Raw genomic sequence first — 23,300 nt, 5'->3', positions numbered from 1 at the left:
CTAAGTCATTTATATATATTGTGAAAAGCAATGGTCCCATAACACTCCCCTGTGGCACGCCAGAGGTTACTTTAACGTCTGTAGACGTCTCTCCATTGATAACAACATGCTGTGTTCTGTTTGCTAAAAACTCTTCAATCCAGCCACACAGCTGGTCTGATATTCCGTAGGCTCTTACTTTGTTTATCAGGCGACAGTGCGGAACTGTATCGAACGCCTTCCGGAAGTCAAGAAAAATAGCATCTACCTGGGAGCCTGTATCTAATATTTTCTGGGTCTCATGAACAAATAAGGCGAGTTGGGTCTCACACGATCGCTGTTTCCGGAATCCATGTTGATTCCTACATAGTAGATTCTGGGTTTCCAGAAATGACATGATACGCGAGCAAAAAACATGTTCTAAAATTCTACAACAGATCGACGTAAGAGATATAGGTCTATAGTTTTGCGCATCTGATCGACGACCCTTCTTGAAGACTGGGACTATCTGTGCTCTTTTCCAATCATTTGGAACCCTCCGTTCCTCTAGAGACTTGCGGTACACGGCTGTTAGAAGGGGGGCAAGTTCTTTCGCGTACTCTGTGTAGAATCGAATTGGTATCCCGTCAGGTCCAGTGGACTTTCCTCTATTGAGTGATTCCAGTTGCTTTTCTATTCCTTGGACACTTATTTCGATGTCAGCCATTTTTTCGTTTGTGCGAGGATTTAGAGAAGGAACTGCAGTGCGGTCTTCCTCTGTGAAACAGCTTTGGAAAAAGGTGTTTAGTATTTCAGCTTTACGCGTGTCATCCTCTGTTTCAATGCCATCATCATCCCGTAGTGTCTGGATATGCTGTTTCGAGCCACTTACTGATTTAACATAAGACCAGAACTTCCTAGGATTTTCTGTCAAGTCGGTACATAGAATTTTACTTTCGAATTCAATGAACGCTTCACGCATAGCCCTCCTTACGCTACCTTTGACATCGTTTAGCTTCTGTTTGTCTGAGAGGTTTTGGCTGCGTTTAAACTTGGAGTGGAGCTCTCTTTGCTTTCGCAGTAGTTTCCTAACTTTGTTGTTGTGCCACGGTGGGTTTTTCCCGTCCCTCACAGTTTTACTCGGCACGTACCTGTCTAAAACGCATTTTACGATTGCCTTGAACTTTTTCCATAAACACTCAGCATTGTCAGTGTCGGAACAGAAATTTTCGTTTTGATCTGTTAGGTAGTCTGAAATCTGCCTTCTATTACTATTGCTAAACAGATAAACCTTCCTCCCTTTTTTTATATTCCTATTAACTTCCATATTCAGGGATGCTGCAACGGCCTTATGATCACTGATTCCCTGTTCTGTACATACAGATTCGAAAAGTTCGGGTCTGTTTGTTATCAGTAGGTCCAATATGTTATCTCCACGAGTCGGTTCTCTGTTTAATTGCTCGAGGTAATTTTCGGATAGTGCACTCAGTATAATGTCACTCGATGCTCTGTCCCTACCACCCGTCCTAAACATCTGAGTGTCCCAGTCTATATCTGGTAAATTGAAATCTCCACCTAAGACTATAACATGCTGAGAAAATTTATGTGAAATGTATTCCAAATTTTCTCTCAGTTGTTCTGCCACTAATGCTGCTGAGTCGGGAGGTCGGTAAAAGGAGCCAATTATTAACCTAGTTCGGTTGTTTAGTGTAACCTCCACCCATAATAATTCACAGGAACTATCCACTTCTACTTCACTACAGGATAAACTACTACTAACAGCGATGAACACTCCACCACCGGTTGCATGCAATCTATCATTTCTAAACACCGTCTGTACCTTTGTAAAAATTTCGGCAGAATTTATCTCTGGCTTAAGCCAGCTTTCTGTACCTATAACGATTTCAGCTTCGGTGCTTTCTATCAGCGCTTGAAGTTCCGGTACTTTACCAACGCAGCTTCGACAGTTGACAATTACAATACCGATTGCTGCTTGGTCCCCGCATGTCCTGACTTTGCCCCGCACCCGTTGAGGCTGTTGCCCTTTCTGTACTTGCCCAAGGCCATCTAACCTAAAAAACCGCCCAGCCCACGCCACACAACCCCTGCTACCCGTGTAGCCGCTTGTTGCGTGTAGTGGACTCCTGACCTATCCAGCGGAACCTGAAACCCCACCACCCTATGGCGCAAGTCGAGGAATCTGCAGCCCACACGGTCGCAGAACCGTCTCAGCCTCTGATTCAGACCCTCCACTCGGCTCTGTACCAAAGGTCCGCAGTCAGTCCTGTCGACGATGCTGCAGATGGTGAGCTCTGCTTTCATCCCGCTAGCGAGACTGGCAGTCTTCACCAAATCAGATAGCCGCCGGAAGCCAGAGAGGATTTCCTCCGATCCATAGCGACACACATCATTGGTGCCGACATGAGCGACCACCTGCAGATGGGTGCACCCTGTACCCTTCATGGCATCCGGAAGGACCCTTTCCACATCTGGAATGACTCCCCCCGGTATGCACACGGAGTGCACATTGGTTTTCTTCCCCTCTCTTGCTGCCATTTCCCTAAGGGGCCCCATTACGCGCCTGACGTTGGAGCTCCCAACTACCAGTACGCCCACCCTCTGCGACTGCCCGGATCTTGCAGACTGAGGGGCAACCTCTGGAACAGGACAAGCAGCCATGTCAGGCCGAAGATCAGTATCAGCCTGAGACAGAGCCTGAAACCGGTTCGTCAGACAAACTGGAGAGGCTTTCCGTTCAGCCCTCCGGAATGTCTTTCGCCCCCTGCCACACCTTGAAACGACCTCCCACTCTACCACAGGTGAGGGATCAGCCTCAATGCGGGCAGTATCCCGGGCAACCACAGTCGTAGTCCGATCAGGGGATGCGTGGGACGAGCTGGCTGTCCCCGACAAACCCCCATCCCGACCCCCACAGTGATGCCCATTGGCAACAGCCTCAAGCTGTGTGACCGAAGCCAACACTGCCTGAAGCTGGGAGCGAAGGGATGCCAACTCAGCCTGCATCCGAACACAGCAGTTGCAGTCCCTATCCATGCTAAAAACTGTTTTGCTAAGAACGTCTGAACTAATCTACAGAGAGCGCAAACAAATCGACAAAATTTAAACGGTTATTAAAATACAAGACTGCCTAGTAAATGCAGTAATGCTGCTACTTACGCACTGCTGACACTGCTCGGCGGCGGAAGGAGACTAAGCGAAATTACACTATTCAGGTACTAAAACACGATGCTACACTCTCAAATACTATAATACGCCCGAAATTTATGAATTAAACAATGCAAGTACCAAAAACACGCAAAGAAATTAACAATTAAACTATGTAACAAATGAGTGAGCTAGGAGTATACGACTTGCTGCTGCAGCTGCTTATCCAACGGCGGCAGGGAGCACACTGACTGCGACCAACCGACACTGGCCGTTCAAAACAAAACAGTAGACAAACGACTACGCGAATTTACACTATTCAGGTACTAAAACGCGATGCTACAACTCTCAAATACTATAATACGCTCGAAATTTATGAATTAAACAATGCAAGTACCAAAAACACGCAAAGAAATTAACAATTAAACTATGTAACAAATGAGTGAGCTAGGAGTATACGACTTGCTGCTGCAGCTGCTTATCCAACGGCGGCAGGGAGCACACTGACTGCGACCAACCGACACTGGCCGTTCAAAACAAAACAGTAGACAAACGACTACGCGAATTTACACTATTCAGGTACTAAAACGCGATGCTACAACTCTCAAATACTATAATACGCTCGAAATTTATGAATTAAACAATGCAAGTACCAAAAACACGCAAAGAAATTAACAATTAAACTATGTAACAAATGAGTGAGCTAGGAGTATACGACTTGCTGCTGCAGCTGCTTATCCAACGGCGGCAGGGAGCACACCAGTTTAGTATTGGAGGGCAGCATGGAGGGTAAAAATCGTAGAGGGAGACCAAGAGAGGAATACACTAAGCAGATTCAGAAGGATGTAGGTTGCAGTAGGTACTGGGTGATGAAGAAGCTGCACAGGATAGAGTAGCATGGAGAACTGCATCAAACAAGTCTCAGGACTGAAGACCACAACAACAACAACAGAAAGAATTTAAACTTTTAGCTGACAATCGGGATTCGTTGTTCTATACATCAGGGAGCACTTGGTGCTAAATTTGCAGGCGTGTAGCACTGGAAGAAACTGGTGGTACGAATAGTAAAATGTCTGAAGTTGCACCCATTATTCCATTTTCAGTTGGAGCAGTTTTCAATGGAAATGAACGAAGAGTATGGAGACTTCATACACTGAAGCGCCAAAGTAACTGGTATAGGCGTGCGTATTCAAAGATATGTAAACAGACAAAATACGGCGCTGAGATCGGCAATGCCCATGTAAGACAACAAGTGTCTGGCGCAGTTGTTAGATCGGTTACTGCTGCTATAATGGCAGGTTATCAAGATTTAAGTGAGCTTGAACATGGTGTTATAGTCGGTGCACGAGAGATGGGACACAGAATCTCTGATGTAGCGATGAAGTACTGATTTCCCGTACGACCATTTCACAAGCGTACCGTGAATATCAGGAATCTGTTAAAACATCAGATCTCCGACTGTGCTGCAGCCAGAAAAAGATCCTGCAAGGACGGTACCGCTGATGACTGAAGAAAATCGTTCAGCGTGACAGGCGTGGAATCCTTCCGCAAATTGCTGCAGATTTCAATGCTGGGCCATCAACAAGTGTCAAGATGCGAACCATTCAACGAAATATGATCGATATGGGCTTTCGGAGCCGAAGGCCCACTCGTGTACCCTTTGATGACTGCACAACACAAGCATTACGCCTCACCTGGTTCCGTCAACACCGACATTGGACTCTTGATGATTGTAAACATGTTGCCTGATCGGACGAGTCTCGTTTCACATTGTGTGGAGCGGATGGACGTGTACGGGTATGGAGACAACCTCATGAATCCATGGTCCCTGCATGTCAACAGGGGACTGTTCAAGCTGGTGGAGGCTCTGTAATGGTGTGCGGCGTGTGCAGTTGGAGTGATATGGGACCCCTGATACGCCTAGATACGACTCTGACAGGTGACACGTACGTAAGCATCCTGTCTGATCACCTGCATCCATTCATGTCCATCGTGCATTCCGACGGACTTGGGCAATTCCAGCAGGACGATGCGACGCCACAAAATCCAGAATTGCTACAGAGTAGCTCCAGGAACACTCTTCTGAGTTTAAACACTTACGTTGGCCACCAAGCTCCCCAAACATGAACATTATTGAGCATAGCTGGGATGTCTTGCAACGTGCTGTTCGTAAGAGATCTCCACACCCTATTACGGATTTATGGACATTCCTGCAGGATTCATGGTGTCAATACCCTCCAGCACTACTTCAGATACTAATCGAGTCCATACCACGTCGTGTTCCTTCACTTCTGCATGCTCGCGGGTGCCCTACACGATATTAGGCAGCTGTACCTGTTTCTTGGGCTCTTCAGACTTTATTACTGCAAAATACATTGGTTAAGTCAAGGGGCAGGCCTGGATCGGTTGTTCGATTTGAATCTCGCTGTTGTTGAATTTATGAAGAAAAAAGAAGTGTAGGAACGAAAATTAGAACATCCGCAATGTACTGCAGACTTTCCTTCTTATGTGGACTTCACTACACAGCCCCCACAGTAACACAGTGCAGATTAACTTCTTTCTGTGTTGATGCGAATGCATTTAAAAAGAAAATTGCCTTTCAGAGGGGACACATTCTGAGAAAGACAATGTAGTTCGTTAAGCTCACTGGCGTTAAAGAAAGCGCTAGTTTTGAAGAATTCATTGCGGCCTTGCAATAATTACAACGATAGTTTTATAAATGGTTTGAGGACACTGTCAGTCTTACGTCAGTTTTCGAGACCGTTTGCCGTTTCACTTGAAAGCAACCCTGTGCATGTGCAGATGTAACTGACTGACCTGCAAGGCAATTACACTTTTAATCACAAATCTTTTTACGTTAAAACTGTCCAGGACGTATACATTGCTTTTCTCAGGTAGATTTTCCAAGTCTCCATAATGAAGATTCAAGAATGGTACAACACTTCGATCGTTTTTTGATTATGAAACTAAATAAGTCACGATTACGTGGTAATTTCAGAGCAAAACTCTGTGAAATTGTCTATGCCTGTCCATATGCCGAAACTTTGTAACAGAAAAAAATTATATATTATCAGTGCACCAAAAATAATTAATTAATACTGAAAACCTGTTTTGTTTGTGATCCACGTTGCTGAGAAATGTGATACATACGGTAAGCCGTATGCAGTACGAATGTACTGACAAATAAATGCGGCCCGTTCGCAGTTTTCCCCTCTTCCCTCTCCTCACGCTTAGACAGCGCACCGTGGCGTGGGGGAAATGTAAAGCGAGGCTGAGCGGTTGGGCACTTGGGGTCATAAATGGCCTGCGAGCCGAAATCTTTGCCAGCCCTGTCTTATGAGCTATGAGCACTTCATCATCTTCGATACCGTGAAACAAATCTGTCCCACTATAAGCTCTTTGCTTTCCATATTTTGAGAGGTGCTAATTTAGAGCGAAACAAGAACAAGAAATGTCCAGTAAACATGGGCTCTAAAAGCGCATGCCTCATGAGGTTTGAGCACTTGCTCATCTTTGCTACTGACAAACACACATCTTCCTACAGAAGTGCTCCTAGGTCTTAAGGTAAGAATGTTACTGTCCATCTTTACCCTGACGATTGTTTCTAGTTTAGGTCCACACTATGTCCTCCCGAAATATGGAGAGGAAATAGCTTGTAGTAAAATAGACTTTTTCACAGTCTCTAAGAGGAGAAGTGCACATATCTCCAAAGGTATGTACACTACAGGCCATTAAAATTGCTACACCAAGAAGAAATGCAGATGATAAACGGGTATTCATTGGACAACTATACTAGAACTGACATGTGATTACATTTTCACGCAATTTGGGGGCATAGATCCTGAGAAATCAGTACCCAGAACAACCACCTCTGGCCGTAATAACGCCCTTGATACGCTTGGGCATTGAGTCAAACAGACCTTGGATGGCGCGTACAGGTACAGCTGCCCATGGAGCGTCAACACGATACCACAGTTCATCAAGAGTAGTGACTAGCGTATTGTGACGAGCCAGTTGCTCGGCCACCATTGACCAGAAGTTTTCAGTTGGTGAGAGATTTGGAGAATGTGCTGGCCAGGGCAGCAGTCGAACATTTTCTGTATCCAGAAAGGGCCGTACAGGACTTGCAACATACTGTCGTGCATTATCCTGCTGAAATGTAGGGTTTCGCAGGGATCGAATGAAGGGTAGAGCCACGGGTCGTAACACATCTGAAATGTAACGTCCACTGTTCAAAGTGCCGTCAATGCGAACAAGAGGTGACCGAGACGTGTAACCAATGGCACCCCATACCATCACGCCGGGTGATACGCCAGTATGGCGATGACGAATACACGCTTCCAATGTGCGTTCATCGCGATGTCGCCAGACACGGATGCGACCATCATGATGTTGTAAACAGAACCTGGATTCATCCGAAAAAACGACGTTTTGACATTCGTGCACCCAGGTTCGTCGTTGAGTACACCATCGTAGGCACCCCTGTCTGTGATGCAGGGTCAAGGTTAACCGCAGCCATGGTCTCCGAGCTGATAGTCCATGCTGCTGCAAACGTCGTCGAACTGTTCGTGCAGATGGTTGTTGTCTTGCAAAAACGTCCCCATCTGTTGACACAGTGATCGAGACGTGTCTGCAGGATCCGTTACTGCCATGCGGATAAGATGCCTGTCACCTCGACTGCTAGTGATACGAGGCCGTTGGGATCCAGCACGGCGTTCTGTATTACCCTCCGGAACCCACCGATTCCATATTCTGCTAACAGTCTTTGGATCTCGACCAACGCGAGCAGCAGTGTCGCGATACGATAAACCGCAATCGCGATAGGCTACAATCCGACCTTTATGAAAGTCGGAAACGTGATGGTACGCATTTCTGCTCCTTACACGAGGCATCACAAGAACGTTTCACCAGGCAACGCCCGGTCAACTGCTGTTTGTGTATGAGAAATCGCTTGGAAACTTTCCTCATGTCAGCACGTTGTAGGCGTCGCCACCGGCGCCAACCTTGTGTGAATGCTCTGAAAAGCTAATCATTTGCACATCACTGCATTTTCTTCCTGTCGGTTAAATTTCGCGTGTGTAGCACGTCATCGTCGTGGTGTAGCAATTTTAATGGCCAGTAGTGTAGTTTTCCCCTCTTTCCTCTCGTCGCCCTTAGACAGCATAGCGTGGCGGTGGGGGAAATGTGAAGTGAGGCTGAGAACTTTGTCACTTGGAGTCAGGCAGGAATGGCCTGCGAGCTGAAATCTTTGCCAGTCCTGTCTTATGAGCTACGAGCACTTCATCATCTTCGATACCGTGAAACAAATCTGTCCCACTATAAGCTCTTTGCTTTCCATATTTTGAGAGGTACTAATTTAGAGCGAAACAAGAAGAAGAAATGTCCAATAACATGGGCTCTAAAAGCGCATGCCTAATGAAGTTTGAGCACTTGTTCATCCTTGCTACTGTCAAACACACATCTTCCTGCACAAGTGCTCATAGCTCTTAAGGTAGCATTTTACAGTCCATCTTTACCCTGACAATTTTTTCTAGTTCAGGCCCTTACTATCTCCTCCCGAAATATGGAGAGGAAATAGCTTGTAGTAAAATAGACTTTTTCACAGTCTCTAAGAGGAGAAGTGTACATATCTCCAAAGGTATGTATTTTAGAGCTCAGGTTTATTAGGTTTCTTTGACCCGCCAGGGTAGCTGAGAGCGCTAACGCACTGCTTCCTGGACTTGGACTTCGGTAGGGGTGCCGGTCCCGGATCGAATGCCCCCGACGATTTACGACGAGGGCCGATGTGCCGGCCAGCCTGGATGTGGTTTTTAGGCAGTTCTCCACATCCTGTTAGGTGAATACCGGGCTGGTCCCCTTGTTCCGCCTCAGTTACATGGCTCACAGACATCTGAACACTTTCGTACTATTCCATGGATTACACTCGATGCAGATGCAGACAGTTGGGATACGCTAATTCAGTCCCGGGGGGGAGGGGGGGGGGGGTTGTACAGGGTGGCGCCAGGAAGGCATCTGGCCACCCCCAAGCATTAACACGCCAAATCCGATTAATGATGGCAGACACTGCGGGACGAGGCTCAAGCCGTAGACAGATAGATGGTTTATTAGGTTTCTGTGCTTCGAATGATTGTTCCTGTAATATCGATGAATATTGACCATCCCTGTTGGAGCATCGTGTAGAATGTGCTATTTAAAAAAGGTGTACTGCTCTTCATATGTTCGCAATAAAAACAAAGTTACAAAATTGCCAGTCGAGCTGGTCATTGTGCCCTCGTAGCTAAAGAATATTTGCTTGAAATATTTTTTTAAATTTGGTTTTGGTCAAAAGTTATTTGAGGTTCTCGAGATAAATAGGGCCCCTTGTAGATTTAAACTGGAAGCGGTGGAGAACTCAGTATTCGCCCAGAAAGCACCGAGATTTTCCGGCCACCGGTAGAAGGCCGTTAAACAGACAAGCGCGCCCGCTTGTTGTGTCTCGCTCACTTCCCTATTTGCAGAGGCCAACTGCTCGACGCACCAGCTATCGCTCCAGCTGAAAATTACACGGCGAAGTGCAAATATCCGGCCTCGCAGCTGGGACACAAGCTTGTATAACCCACTAGTTTATCTTTACGCGTTTCAAACTTCCGATGCGAGGTCGCCGTGGCCTTTCGGCAGACCAATCCCGTTTTACAACAAGCTGTTGAAAAGAGAAATTACTTACTTATGTTTTGCTTTTATTCTTACTGTGCGCAGTCACGATCAAAAAAATCCCTTGCGTACTGTGTAGCCTACAGAATTTACATACAATCTCTTTCTTCCTGTTCACTCAGAGTAACTGTGCGTCATAAAACACATCTTGTTGCACACAATGAGCTGCAGTTCAGAAGCATACAGCCTGACAAAAATCGTGAAGCACACAGAAGACTCGGTCGGATGGCACTGTTAACTTCCTACAGGTATACACCGTGGGTGGGTATATGAATTATTACAGATTCCCTTCTCTGTAAAACGTAGAACGGTCATCGGAGTGCATTAATGTTGTTAGCACACCTGGAAGGAAAGACAGGGTATAACAAAAATGTGCGGCACAAATTGCAGAACATATTCCTCAAACGTAGACGAAGAAATTATGCTGTATGAACATGGGTTTGGAAACGCTTTGCTCCTACGTTACAGCTCATTTTCTCTAACTTGTTAATCATGGAAAACACACAAGAGCAGAACATTAGAATCATGCGAAACATGCACACTTGGTGACGATTGGTTACGTCCTGCACCACCAGTGTTTTTTTTTTCTTCATCCCTGTTGCCATGCAACGTACGTCATTGCTTGTTTACAGGTAACAATAATTCCTCAGGCGATCACTGCGACCGTTCCAAGCAGACGGGTTACAACATAGAGTTAATGACAAACTTGGCTCTTCCAGTGGTAGTGTACACAAATGCAGAGTCGGCAGATGCCCATTTCATGTACGGGTTAGTTGACGGCATGCGGTAGCATTTCGCACGGTAACGGATGGATAGGTAGAGATGGGGAGGTCTAGAGGAATGTTCGACACTAGACTTCGGCTTTGATCTGTCACGTAATGGCTGCTGTGACGTCACATTTTGGTGCGTATTTTGAATTTCTGTGCAGCCTTACTTTCCACTGATCGTAATCTCGCTGGTGTATATAGAAAGTAATTTGTTAATCTTAGCGCGGTGTTTGAAACTGCTTCTAAAGTATTAGCAGCGTCGTGAAATACACTATGTGATCAAAAGCATCCGGACACCTGGCTGAAAATGACTTACAAGTTCGTGGCGCCCTCCATCGCTAACGCTGCAATTCAGTATGGTGTTGGCCTACCCTTTGCCTTGATGACAGCTTCCACTCGCCCAGGCATACGTTCAGTCAGGTGCTGGAAGGTTTCTTGGGGAATGGCAGCCATTCTTCACGGAGTGCTGCACTGAGCAGAGGTATCGATGTCGGTTGGTGAGGCCTGGCACGAAGTCACCGTTCAAAACCATCCCAAAGTTAATCTGTAGGATTCACGTCAGGGCTCTGTGTAGGCTAGTCGATTACAGGGTTGTTATTGTTGTGTAACCACTTCGCCACAGGCCAGACGCTTGATCGTGTTGAAACATGCAATCGCCATTCCCGAATTGCTCTTCAACAGTGGGAAGCAAGAAGGTGCTTAAATCATTAATGTGGGCCTGTGCTGTGAGAATACCACGCAAAACAACAAGGGGTGCAAGCCCCCTCTATAAAAAACACGACCACACCATAACACCACCGCCTCCGAATTTTACTGTTGGCACTAAACACGCTGGCAAATGATGTTCACCAGGCATTCGCCGTTCTCAAACCCTGCCATCAGATCGCCACATTGTGTACCGTGATTCGTCACTCCACACAATGTTTTTCCACTGTTCAATCGTCCAATGTTTACGCTCCTTACACCAAGCAAGGCGCTCGACGATGAAATCCAAGTTTACTCCCGCCTAACTGTCGTAGTACGTGTAGCGGATCCTGATGAAGTTTGGAATTCCTGTGCGATGGTCTGGATAGATGTCTGCCAATTACACATTACGACCCTCTTCAACTGTCGGTGGTCTCTTGTCAGTCAACAGACGAGGCTGGCCTGTACGCTTTTGCGCTGTACGTGTCAAAAAAAAATGGTTCAAATGGCTCTGAGCACTATGGGACTTAACATCTGAGGTCATCAGTCCCCTAGAACTTAGAACTACTTGAACCTAACTAAGGACGTCACACACATCCATGCCCGAGGCAGTATTCGAACCTGCGAGCGTAGCGGCCGCGCGGTTCCAGACTGAAGCGCTTAGAACCGCTCGGCCACTTCGGCTGGCCTGTACGTGTCCCTTCAAGTTTCCAGTTCACTATCATATCGGAAACAGTGGAGGGAAGTTTAGGAGTGTGGAAATCTCGCGTTATGGCGTATGACACATGTCGCACTCAATCACCTGACCATTTTCGAAGTCCGTGAGTTCCGCGGAGCGCCCCATTCCTCTCTCTCACGATGTCTAATCACTACTGAGGTCGCTGTTACAGGGTACCTGGTAGTAGGTGGCAGCACAATACACCTAAAATGAAAAACATATGTTTTGTGGGGTGTCCGGATACTTTTGATCACATACTGTATGAGGCAAGTGGCCGGCCGGAGTGGCCGAGCGGTTCTAGGCGCTACAAACCGCGCGACGGCTACGTTCGCAGGGTCGAATCCTGCCTCGGGCATGGATGTCTGTGATGTCCTTAGGTTAGTTAGGTTTAAGTAGTTCTAAGTTCTAGGGGACTGATGACCTTAGAAGTTAAGTCCCATAGTGCTCAGAGCCATTTGGACGATTTTTTGAGGCAAGTGCGTTGCAAAGTTCTGCTCCTGATACTGAAGATTTGAAAAGTAGTGGCAATGTGGGGTAACATATTCCTCACGTCTGTTTCACTATTGTGAAACCAGCTGATGAATGCTGGGAACCAGTTAATGTCGTCAGTTTTACCAGACAGTGCTATTTAATTGGTTGCTATTGTAAATCTAGCGTTTATGGCAACGACATGGCGTTTTCCAAGATTTCGAAGAAAAGCACGAGCGATTTGTTTATGTAGCGCTGTGCAAAATATCGTGTGTAGCGGTCTGTTCGTTGTTTAATATCTTCTATTTGGGTTGCTGCTCATGATATAGAAACAGACCGTAAAATAGTTATAGACTGGTATTCGTTTTGCCATGAAGTTTGTTCGGACTTTTTTTATGAGAAGAGGCAAAATTAGTGGGCCGGGAATTATTATAGAAACTGACGAACTGCAATTTGTATATAAAAAAGGGGGGGGTGCCAGAGAGTATGGCGTCGTTGGCGTATGGGTGTAGGGACCAGTTGTTTCAGGGAATCGTTCTTCTCCAGACATGATTTTTAAGATAATTGAAGACTGGACAGCTTGTACTATTTTTCAGTTAGTAAGAAGTTATATAGCAGATGGGTCAATCATAACATCAGATAGGTAGGCTACTTACAAGGGATTAGACGAAATTATGGGTGTAAGGTGTAAGTTTCGTTAAGGTGTCGAAGGAAGCGAATTTCAACACGAATGTACAGTGCTTGGTTCATCCTATCGTATCTCGTGATATATGATGCTCTTCGCTATACTAATTGTATTTACAGCTCTGCCGATATTTGTACTATGTGGTTCAATTATGAGTTCTTCGTAGAAAACTGTAGGTGATGTTAACTACGAATGAGTACTGTTGTCATTGGCTGACAACATGCTTGCGATTTAACGTTATTAGTTTGTTCGTTCTGATGCTTATTTGGGTTAGTTCGATTTACGAGGGATTATATATTAGAAATATTTCGCTGTTTCCGTATATAATATGAACTACGTTTATTCAGGAAGCAAATTTTATTTCCGAGAGGCATGGGAGCCATTGTCAAAGCAACAGACTTTGGAAAAGCAGCTAAGCCTGTAAGTGTTTTCTAGTTTACTTTTTTATATGATAGTTTTGACTGATTTCGTGTAATAGCATCGTTTTTTGCAGTTATATGGGCTGCATTTTGAGAAAATTAATGTGTATTTTTCATTTGGGTGGTTTCTGGAATTTTAAACAAATATTAGCTGTTACAGTACTCATGACTCCATTTAGTGTGCCACAGCGCCTACTCGATTCCTTTTTCGTTCTTAAAACTATTTCTTTCATTACAGTATTCTTAATCCGAAGTTTTTACTTTGCTACGCTGTTAATTTTTTTTTCACTCGCTGTTTCTGTCTATTACGTTGAAGAAATACATTTCGATATACGGTGCATTGGACTTAATATTTACGATGGTTGTCGCATTGTTTTTACGTCAATCGCCAAAGCTAATAACGACTCGTATCCAGGCCTCCTCTTTATCCGAGCTAGACCAATTGTCTAGCCTCCATGCTCTCCGGACCTAAACCCACTGGGCTTTTATTTGTGGGGTCATTTGAAAGCCCTTATGTATGGAATCCCAGTACAAGATGTTCAGAGTCTCCACGCCCGTATTATGGAAGGCTGTGAAACCATACGCCACACTCCAGGGATACATCAGCCCATCCGAGATTCATTACGACGGCAGGTTGATGCACGTATCGATGCCCACGGAGGGCACATCGAACATCTCTTTTGAGAATGAGTTCCACGCTGTATGCAGGTGCTTTCAGTTCGTGTGTGTTTGCTATGATTAATGAGTTGGAGAAAATGAGATGTAACACGGAAACAAAGCGTTTTCAGACCCATGTTCATTAACACAATTTCTTCGTCGACGTCTGAGGAATGTGCCCCGCAATTTGTAGCGTACATTTTTGTTACACTTCTGCAAAGTGTTCTGACGTGTTTTGTGTAGCATGGTGGATCAGTCCCGTCTCTTATTAACTTATGCAGTATGAATCTAGCTATTGCTGTCGATACTGTATCTTTGAATTTGAGCCATATCTGGTCTACACTTACATAATTAGCTTGGAAGGAATGGAGACTCTCTCTTAGGAAGGCATGAAGCGAATTTTTATTTGCAGTTTTAAATAGGTATATTTTGCGTTTATTTTTAGTGCTTTTGGTTCATATGGTTTTGAGCCTCGCTACAATGACCTTGTGTTCACTAATCCCTGTATCCGTCATGACGCTCTTTATTGGTACAGGATTATTTGTGGCTAAGAGGTCAAGCGTGTTTTCGCAAGTTTTCGCAACCATTTACAATTCGCGTGGGCTCATGAACTAATTGTTCAAAGTAATTCTCAGAGAAAGCACTTAGTACAATTTCGGAAGATGTTTTCTGTCTACCACCGGCTTTGAACACGTATTTTCGCCAGCAAATCGAGGGTAGAGTGAAGCCTCCACCAGTTATAACTGTATGAGTGGGGTACATATTTGTAATGAGATTCAAGTTTTCCTATTATATAATCTGAGTCGGGGGGGTCAGTAGAAGGAGCCAATTATTATTTTGGTACGGCTATTGACTATAACCTTTACCCATAGTAATTCGCAGGAAATGTCTATTCCAACTTCACCATAAGATAAACTACTACCAACAGACACAAACACACCATCACCTACTTTATTTAATCTATCCTTTCTGAACACGATTTGCGCTTCTGTAAAAATTTCGGCAGAATTTATCTCCGGCTTTAGCCAGCTTTCTGTTTCCATAACGATTTCAGCTTCAGTGATTTCTATCAGAGCTTGAAGCTCTGGTACTTTTCCAACACAGCTACGACAATTTACAACTACAATACCGACTGTTGCTTGGTCGATTCTCGTCGTTTCTTTGCCCTGTATCCTTTGAGCCTGGAGCCCTTTTTTATCTTTCCCTAGACTGTGTAACCTAAATACCGCCCAGTCCACGCCACACAGCCCCTGCTACCCGTGTAGCCGCCTCCTGTATGTAGTGGAGTCCTGACCTATTCAGCGGAACCCGAAACCCCACCACCCTATGGCGCAAGTCGAGGAATCTGCAGCCTACACGGTCGCAGAACCGTCCGAGCCTCTGATTCAGACCCTCCACTCCGCTCTGTACCATAGATCCGCAATCGATCCTATCGACGATGCTGCAGATGGTGAGCTCTGCCTTCATCTTGCTAGCAAGACTGGCAGTCTTCATCAACTCAGATAGCCGCCGGAAACCAGAGAGGATCTCTTCAGATCCATAGCGGCACACGTCACTAGTGCCGACATGAGCCAACAGCTGCTGTTGGCTGCGTTTGAAGTGGTGCAGTAAGTGGAAAGCATAGATTGCTGATGAACTGCATCGAATTGTGTTCGGCGGTGAACTGCGGTTGTGTACTACCCCAGATGACAATGTCTGAGAGTACGGTGGCGGCCTAGTCTGAGGTTTCATTGTTCCAGTATTTTGGAGAGGCCCAACAGTTTTACTCCCGTCGTCAATGTGTGGGGAGCCACTGCGGGAGCGATCGGGTATGACTTCAGGTCACGGGGGTGGTGACTGAGGGCACAACGATACGTCACGGACATCGCGCCTACTTACGTTAAATGTATGCGCAACTGTGTATATGGACAACCATCAGGGATTAGTGAACACAGGGTTGTCGTAGCGGGACTGAATATTGGAACGCCCAAATTCTCCAAAAATAAAATAAAAATTTACCTATCAAAAAAAAAACAGATAAAAATTCACTAGACGCCTTCCTGACAGACAACCTCCACTCCTTCCAACTCACAATGTAAGTGTAGATCGGATGCAGTTTGAATTCAAAGAAACAGTATCGATAGCAATTGAGAGATTTATACCAAATAAATTAACAAACGACGGAGCTGATCCCCTTGATACACAAAACGGGTCAGAACACACTCGCAGAAACAACGAGAAAACATTCCATATTAAAACGGACGTAAAATCGCCAAGATCGGTGATCTGTTACAGAAACTCGAAATTTAGCACGGGCTTGAATGCGAGATGCTTATAGTAGTTCACACAACGGAATTTTGTCCCGAAACCTGGCAGAAAATCCACAGAGATTCTGGTCGTATGTAAATTATGCTAGCGACAAGAGTCAATTAATGCCTTCTCTGAGCGATAGCAATGGAGATACTATCGAAGACAGTGCTGCCAAAGCAGAGTTACTAAACACAGCCTTCCGAAATGCGTTCACAAAGAAGACGAAGTAAATATTCCAGAATTCGAATCAAGAACAGCTGCCAACATGAGTAACGTAGAAGTAGATATCCTCGGAATAGTGATACAACTTAAATCACTTAATAAAAGCAAGTGTTCCGCTCCAAGACTGCAAACCAGTTAGGTACCTTTCAGAATACGCTGATGCAATACCTCCTAACTTAAAATCATACACAACCGCTCGCTCGACGAAACATCGGCATCCAAAGACTGGAAACTTACACAGGTCGCACCAATTTTCAAGAAACGTAGTAGGAGTAATCCAGTAAATTATAGGCCTATATCAACATATGTAGCAGGATTCTGGAACATTTATTGTTTTCGAACATGATGAATTACCTCGGACAAAACTGTCTATTGACACGCAGTCAACATGGGTTTAGAAAGCATCGTTCTTGTAAAACAGAACTGCCTCTTTACTCACACGAAGTTTTGAGTGCTATTGACAAGGGATTTCAAACTGATTCCGTATTTTTAGATTTCCAGAAGGCTTTTGACTTTGTACCACGCAAGATGCTCGTAGTGAAATTGCGTGCTTATGGAATATCGTCTCAGTTAAGCGACTGGATTCGTGATTTCCTGTCAGAAAGGTCATAGTTCGTAGTAACTGACGGAAAGGCATCGAGTAAAACAGAAGTGATTTGTGGCGTTCTCCAATGTACTGTTATAGGCCCTCTGCTGTTCCTTATCTATATAAACGATTTACGAGACAATCTGAGCAGCCGTCTTAGGTTGTTTGCAGAAGATGCTGTCGTTTACCGTCTAGTAAAGTCATCAGAAGATCGAAACAAATTGAAAAACGGTTTACAAAAGATATCTATATGATGCGAAAATTGGCAATTGACCATACATAATGAAAAGTGAGAGGTCAATCACATGAGTGCTAAAAGGAATCCGTTAAACTTCGGTTACACGATAAATCAGTAAAATCTAAAGGCCGTAAATTCAACTAAACACCTTGGAATTACAATTATGAATAACTTAAGTTGAAAACGTCGTGTGACTAGGGCCTTCCGTTGGGTAGACCGTTCGCCGGGAGCAAGCCTTTTGATTTGACGCCACTTCGGCGACTTGCGCGTCTATGGGGATGAAATGATGATGATTAGGACAACGCAACACCCAGCCCCTGAGCGGAGAAAATCTCCGACTCAGCCAGGAATCGAACCCAAGCCCTTAGGATTGACATTCTGTCGCGCTGAGCACTCAGCTACCGGGGGCGGGCGATAACTTAAATTGGAAAGAACACATTGCAAATGTTGTGGGGAAGGGAAACCAAAGACTGCGTTTTATTGGCAGGACACTTAGAAAATGTAGCAGATCTATTAAGGAGATTGCGAACACTACGCTTGTTCATACTCTTTTAGAATACTGCGGTGCGGTATAGGATCCTTACCAGATAGGATTAAAGGAGTACATTGAAAAAGTTCAAAGGAACAGTACGTTTTGTATTATCGCAAAATAAGGGAGAGAGTGTCACTGACATGAAACAGGATTTGGAGTTGTTGTTGCGGTTGTGGTCACCAGTCATGAGACTGGTTTGATGCAGCTCTCCATGCTACTCTATCCTGTGCAAGCTTCTTCATCTCCCAGTACCTACTGCAGCATACATCCTTCTGAATCTGCGTAGTGTATTCATCTCTTGGTCTCCCTCTACGATTTTTACCGCCCACGCTGCCCTCCAATACTAAATTGGTGATCCCTCGATGTCTCAGAACATGTCCTACCAACCGATCCCTTCTTCTAGTCAAGTTGTGCCACAAGCTCCCCAATTCTATTCAATACCTCCTCGTTAGTTATGTGATCTACCCATCTAATCTTCAGCATTCTTCTGTAGCACCACATTTCGAAAGCTTATATTCTCTTCTTGTCTAAACTATTTATCGTCCACGTTTCACTTCCATACATGGCTACACAGCATACAAATACTTTCAGAAACGACTTCCTGACATTTAAACCTATACTCGATGTTAACAAATTTTTCTTCTTCAGAAACGATTTCCTTGCCATTGCCAGTCTACATTTTATATCCTCTCTACTTCGACCATCATCAGTTATTTTGCTCCCCAAATAGTAAAACTCCTTTACTACTTTAAGTGTCTCATTTCCTAATCTAATTCCCTCAGTGTCACCCAACTTAATTCGACTATATTCCATTATCCTCGTTTTGCTTTTCTTGATGTTCATCTTATACGCTCCTTTCAAGACACTGTCCGTTCCGTTCAGCTGCTCTTCCAAGTCCTTTGCTGGGATGGACATCATTAAAACAAAGGCGTTTTTCGTTGCGGCGGAATCTTGTTGCGAAATTTCAATGACCAACTTTCTCCTCCGAATTTGAAAATATTTTGCTGACGCCGACCTACATAGAAAGAAACGATCATCGCAATAAAATAAAGGAAATCAGAGCTCGCACTGAAAGATATAGCGTTTTCTCCGCGTGCTGTTCAAGATTGGAATAATAGAGAATTATTGTGAAGAAGTTTCGATGAACCCACTGTTAGGCACTTAAGTATGATTTGCAGAGTATCCATGCAGCTGTACACGCAGATGTAGAATGGAATGACGACAGTGAAAATTTGTGCCTCACAGGGACTCGAACCCGTATTTCCCGTTTATTGTGGTCGGTCGCCTTACCATTTGGCTATTCGTGCACGATCAAAGGCCACACGCGATGTTCCATATCATCAACCATGCCTCTAGAACCTGTACTCGTACATCTATTATGTATATTCCCGTACAGGGGAGATAGCTTACTTGAGAGGCGCTTACCGGGTGTCGACAGACAAATAGCATATTGCAACAACGCCTGCGTTATTCCACATTACGATGCAGTATTATCCGCCGACACCGGGGAAGTGACTTTCAAGTAAATTGTCTCTCCCGTGCGGGAGTATACATAATGTATATAAAAGTCCAGGCTGTAGGCACATGGTTGACGACATATTTAAGTTCGGGTCTGGCTGTGATTCGTGCCCGGATAGCTAAATGGTGAGGCGACCGCTCGCGATAACTGGGAAACACGGGTTCGAGTCCAGGACTTTCACTGTCGTCGCTCCATTCTACAGCTGGTTGTTGTCCATACTCGCAATTGTGAGGACATTTAATGTATTTCAAAAGGGCTGTAGTCGCCGCAGTGTCTGTTTCTTTGGAGATGCATGCATGTCCAAAGCAACTTTGCATCCCAAATGGGAATAACACAGCCACTGCAGTATCGTGTGTACTTATGTGTTACCTCTTATGCGATGGTATCATGGTGCCACTTAAAGAGCACAACGCTCGTCCGCACATGGCAGTTGCTGCGACCAGGTACTGGCCCTAACAAGTATCGTAGAGGCAGGTTTCCAAGAAAACGCGAAGACATCTGTCGCGTTTGTAGACCTGACTGTGCCATATGACACAGTCTGGAGAGAAGGGATGATATACAAATTACTAAAAATAATCCGATACCGAAAAACGATAACTCTCATCAGCATCATGATAAAAAATAGATATTTACGTGTTTATTTGGGAGAAAATGTGAGCAAGGAGAGGAAATTAAGTAATGGTTTACCGCAGGGCTCCGTTTTCGCCCCCCCATTATTCAACCTATGTATTTCCGATCTTCGCAATACCAGGTCAACAAAATTCTGCTACGAGGACGATATCGCTCTTGTTGAAGAACCAAGGATCTTGGACGAGCGGAGACAATTCTCACAGAATATCTAGCCGTTATGAGCGCCTATTTAAAAAGTGGTTACTTAAACCCAGTAAAAGTAAAACTGAAACATGTACATTCCACCTGACAAACAAACAAGCTAATGAGGAGCTCAGAGTGAAACTTAACAAAAGCACTCTTCGCCATAACAAGTACCCTATGCACCTTGGTGTCACCCTTGACCGCAGCGTTTCATACAGAAAACATCTTGAAAATACTGCAGCCAATTTAAAAATTCGTAACAATATTATTAAAAAATTGTGTGGAATGACATGGTGAGCATCAGCAGATACCTGGCGCACATCATCCATTGCGCTGGTCTTCTCAGCAGTCGAGTATTGTGCCCTGGTGTGGCTAAATAGCTGCCACACCAACTTGATCGACGTCCAGTTGAATGACACTATGCGGTTAATAACTGGAGCAATCTGACCAACTTCGATTTATTGGCTTCCTCTGCCGAGCAACATCCATCCGCCCGCAATCCGCAGAAGCGAGGCCTTGCTTAGGGAATACCGCAAGCTACAGGAGAATTACCCATACAGGAAGACATACCAAGTTTACGACGAAACAGACGCCGTTCAAGAAATCCACCATTACGGCAAGCGGAACAGCTAGATGCCAGTAATATCGGGATGAGAGACCTTTAAGACCAGAGCAGTCATCTTATCGAAAATCCTGAAGAGCATGAGCGGTTCCGAAGGTATAACTGTGATACTGCTGATACAGAACTCGACAGGAAACAGTGGGTCAAACTGAACAGAGCTCACACTGGGCATGGACGATGCGCAGAATCTCTTTGGAAATGGGGTGCTACGGAGTCTCCGATTTGTGAGTGTGGTGCGCCGAAACGGACGATCAAGCTCATTAGAAATGAAAGCTCCTTGCGTTCCTACCAGGAGAGTTGGAGCGACGTCATGAAAGCTGGGAAGCTAGATATTGACATTTAGGTAGCTTTATACGTAGTCTTGTATTTTCATATCCCTGTTATATACAGTCTTACTAATGTTATATACCTGTAATTTTAAACTGCATGTGAGCCGTACGAACAAATAAATAAATAAAATAGCCGGCCGGTGTGGTCGAGCGGTTCTATGCGCTTCAGTCTGGAACTGCTAGATCACTACGGTCGCAGGTTCGAATCCTGCCTCGGGCATGGATTTGTGTGATGTCCTTAGGTTAGTTAGGTTTAAGTAGTTCTGAGTTATAGGGGACTGATGACCTCCGATGTTAAGTCCCATAGTGGTCAGAGCCATTTTTTGAACCATAAATAAAATAAAAATAACATGGCAGTGTCTCTACGAGCTGTCTTGGTGATGTTAGGTACTCCAGTTGACAGGAAGACGGCCGGATCTGTCAACGATAGAAAATGTATGGCACCAACTTCATCTTAGGGCCAGTATCCATGATATCGCAGACCAGCTACGATTGCACTGTAGGAAATACTGCAACCAGACATAATTTTTTTTTTAAATTATTTTATTGTATCACTAATAGTTTCGTTCCTAAGCCTATTAGCAGACGGTAGCACTGATTTCATGGCACGTTTTACATTTGTGTCCTAAAATATAACACAGTTTTTGTCCAATTTTAATTATCATTTTTGGAACAGTGGTCAAAAATTTTTAAAATTTTTCTGTCAAAAATTCAGTCTTGATCACACCACGTATGCTTCAAGAACATAGGTGACCTGTTTCAGACATATCACATGACCATCATCAGACCTGTAATTTAATTTAGAAAGTAATAGAAACCTTACTAGATTGACAATAAAATATGACAAAATACTTATAAGAATAAAATACAGTAAGACTTGTTATACCCATGGCAACCTTCGAAGACGGTAGGTGGAGCACTCTTCACAGCTGCTGTGATGTCAACTGGCGCTGGCAACTGACGGGCATAAGCTTAAGTACGAAGATGCTCCGCCTACCTCTTTTCCCTCTACCTCACGTCAACCAATCAGTGTAAAACGGGTTCACATAATCGTCAAAACGTAAAAAAAGGACAAAGTACAATAATAACATAAAAATAGTTATGTATAAAATATCTCTTTACAACTATGGAACAACTTAAATATTGTATAAAATATCAATTAAAAGCTTTAAAATAACTCTACAGACGATGTATACTCAGTGTGCCCTCTATGGGCTAAAGTGGTACTACCACAATGGTTTCAAAGTCAAAGATGTAGTGAAGGTCTTTGGCATTGTGGCATCATATCGATATGTGACTGCAAGTATACACCTATGCTATATTCAGTTTGTCTGTCTTATATTAAAATTATTTGGCACTGGAGATATATGTAATAATGGAATGATCAGCTGCAGAGTGGTATGATATTACATACAATTTTTTTAATGCTGTAAAACTGATTTATTAAAAATGGAGTTATATTTCGTAATATTTCTAGTTGGAAGTTTAAGATTGTGATATAAATATTTATGTATTATTCTAAGGTACCTTATGCCATGGATAGAACTGGGTGCTATGATTTTCTCAACAAAAAAGTACATACGTTTCGTATAAATTGATTCTGCGCTATTTAATTAATAGAAATATGCAGAGTAAAGTGGTTTCTTCGTCTTGAATCACCTATAGCTAGAAGCAAACGCATCTAGAGCTGATTCAGTACATGCATTGTCAAACAAACGCTTAACTACGTGCGCTCTGCCGGCTAGTTCGTGACAATGCAAACAAGCAAACTTACTGGTCTGTTTACGAAGTAAAAAGTAATAAAATCTTTAGGAAAAAAATGTATTACGTGTGTCTGTGAATTGTGTAAGCGTTACGATTACCTCAGACGAGATACAAACGAGAAACAAGTTAAACAACTTTTTTTTCCTTCATCAGCCAACAACACTCCAGAGGAGGA

Source organism: Schistocerca piceifrons, chromosome 2 (assembly GCF_021461385.2).
Source record: "Schistocerca piceifrons isolate TAMUIC-IGC-003096 chromosome 2, iqSchPice1.1, whole genome shotgun sequence".
NCBI lineage: Eukaryota > Metazoa > Arthropoda > Insecta > Orthoptera > Acrididae > Schistocerca > Schistocerca piceifrons.
Note: the sequence above shows the minus strand (reverse complement) of the source record.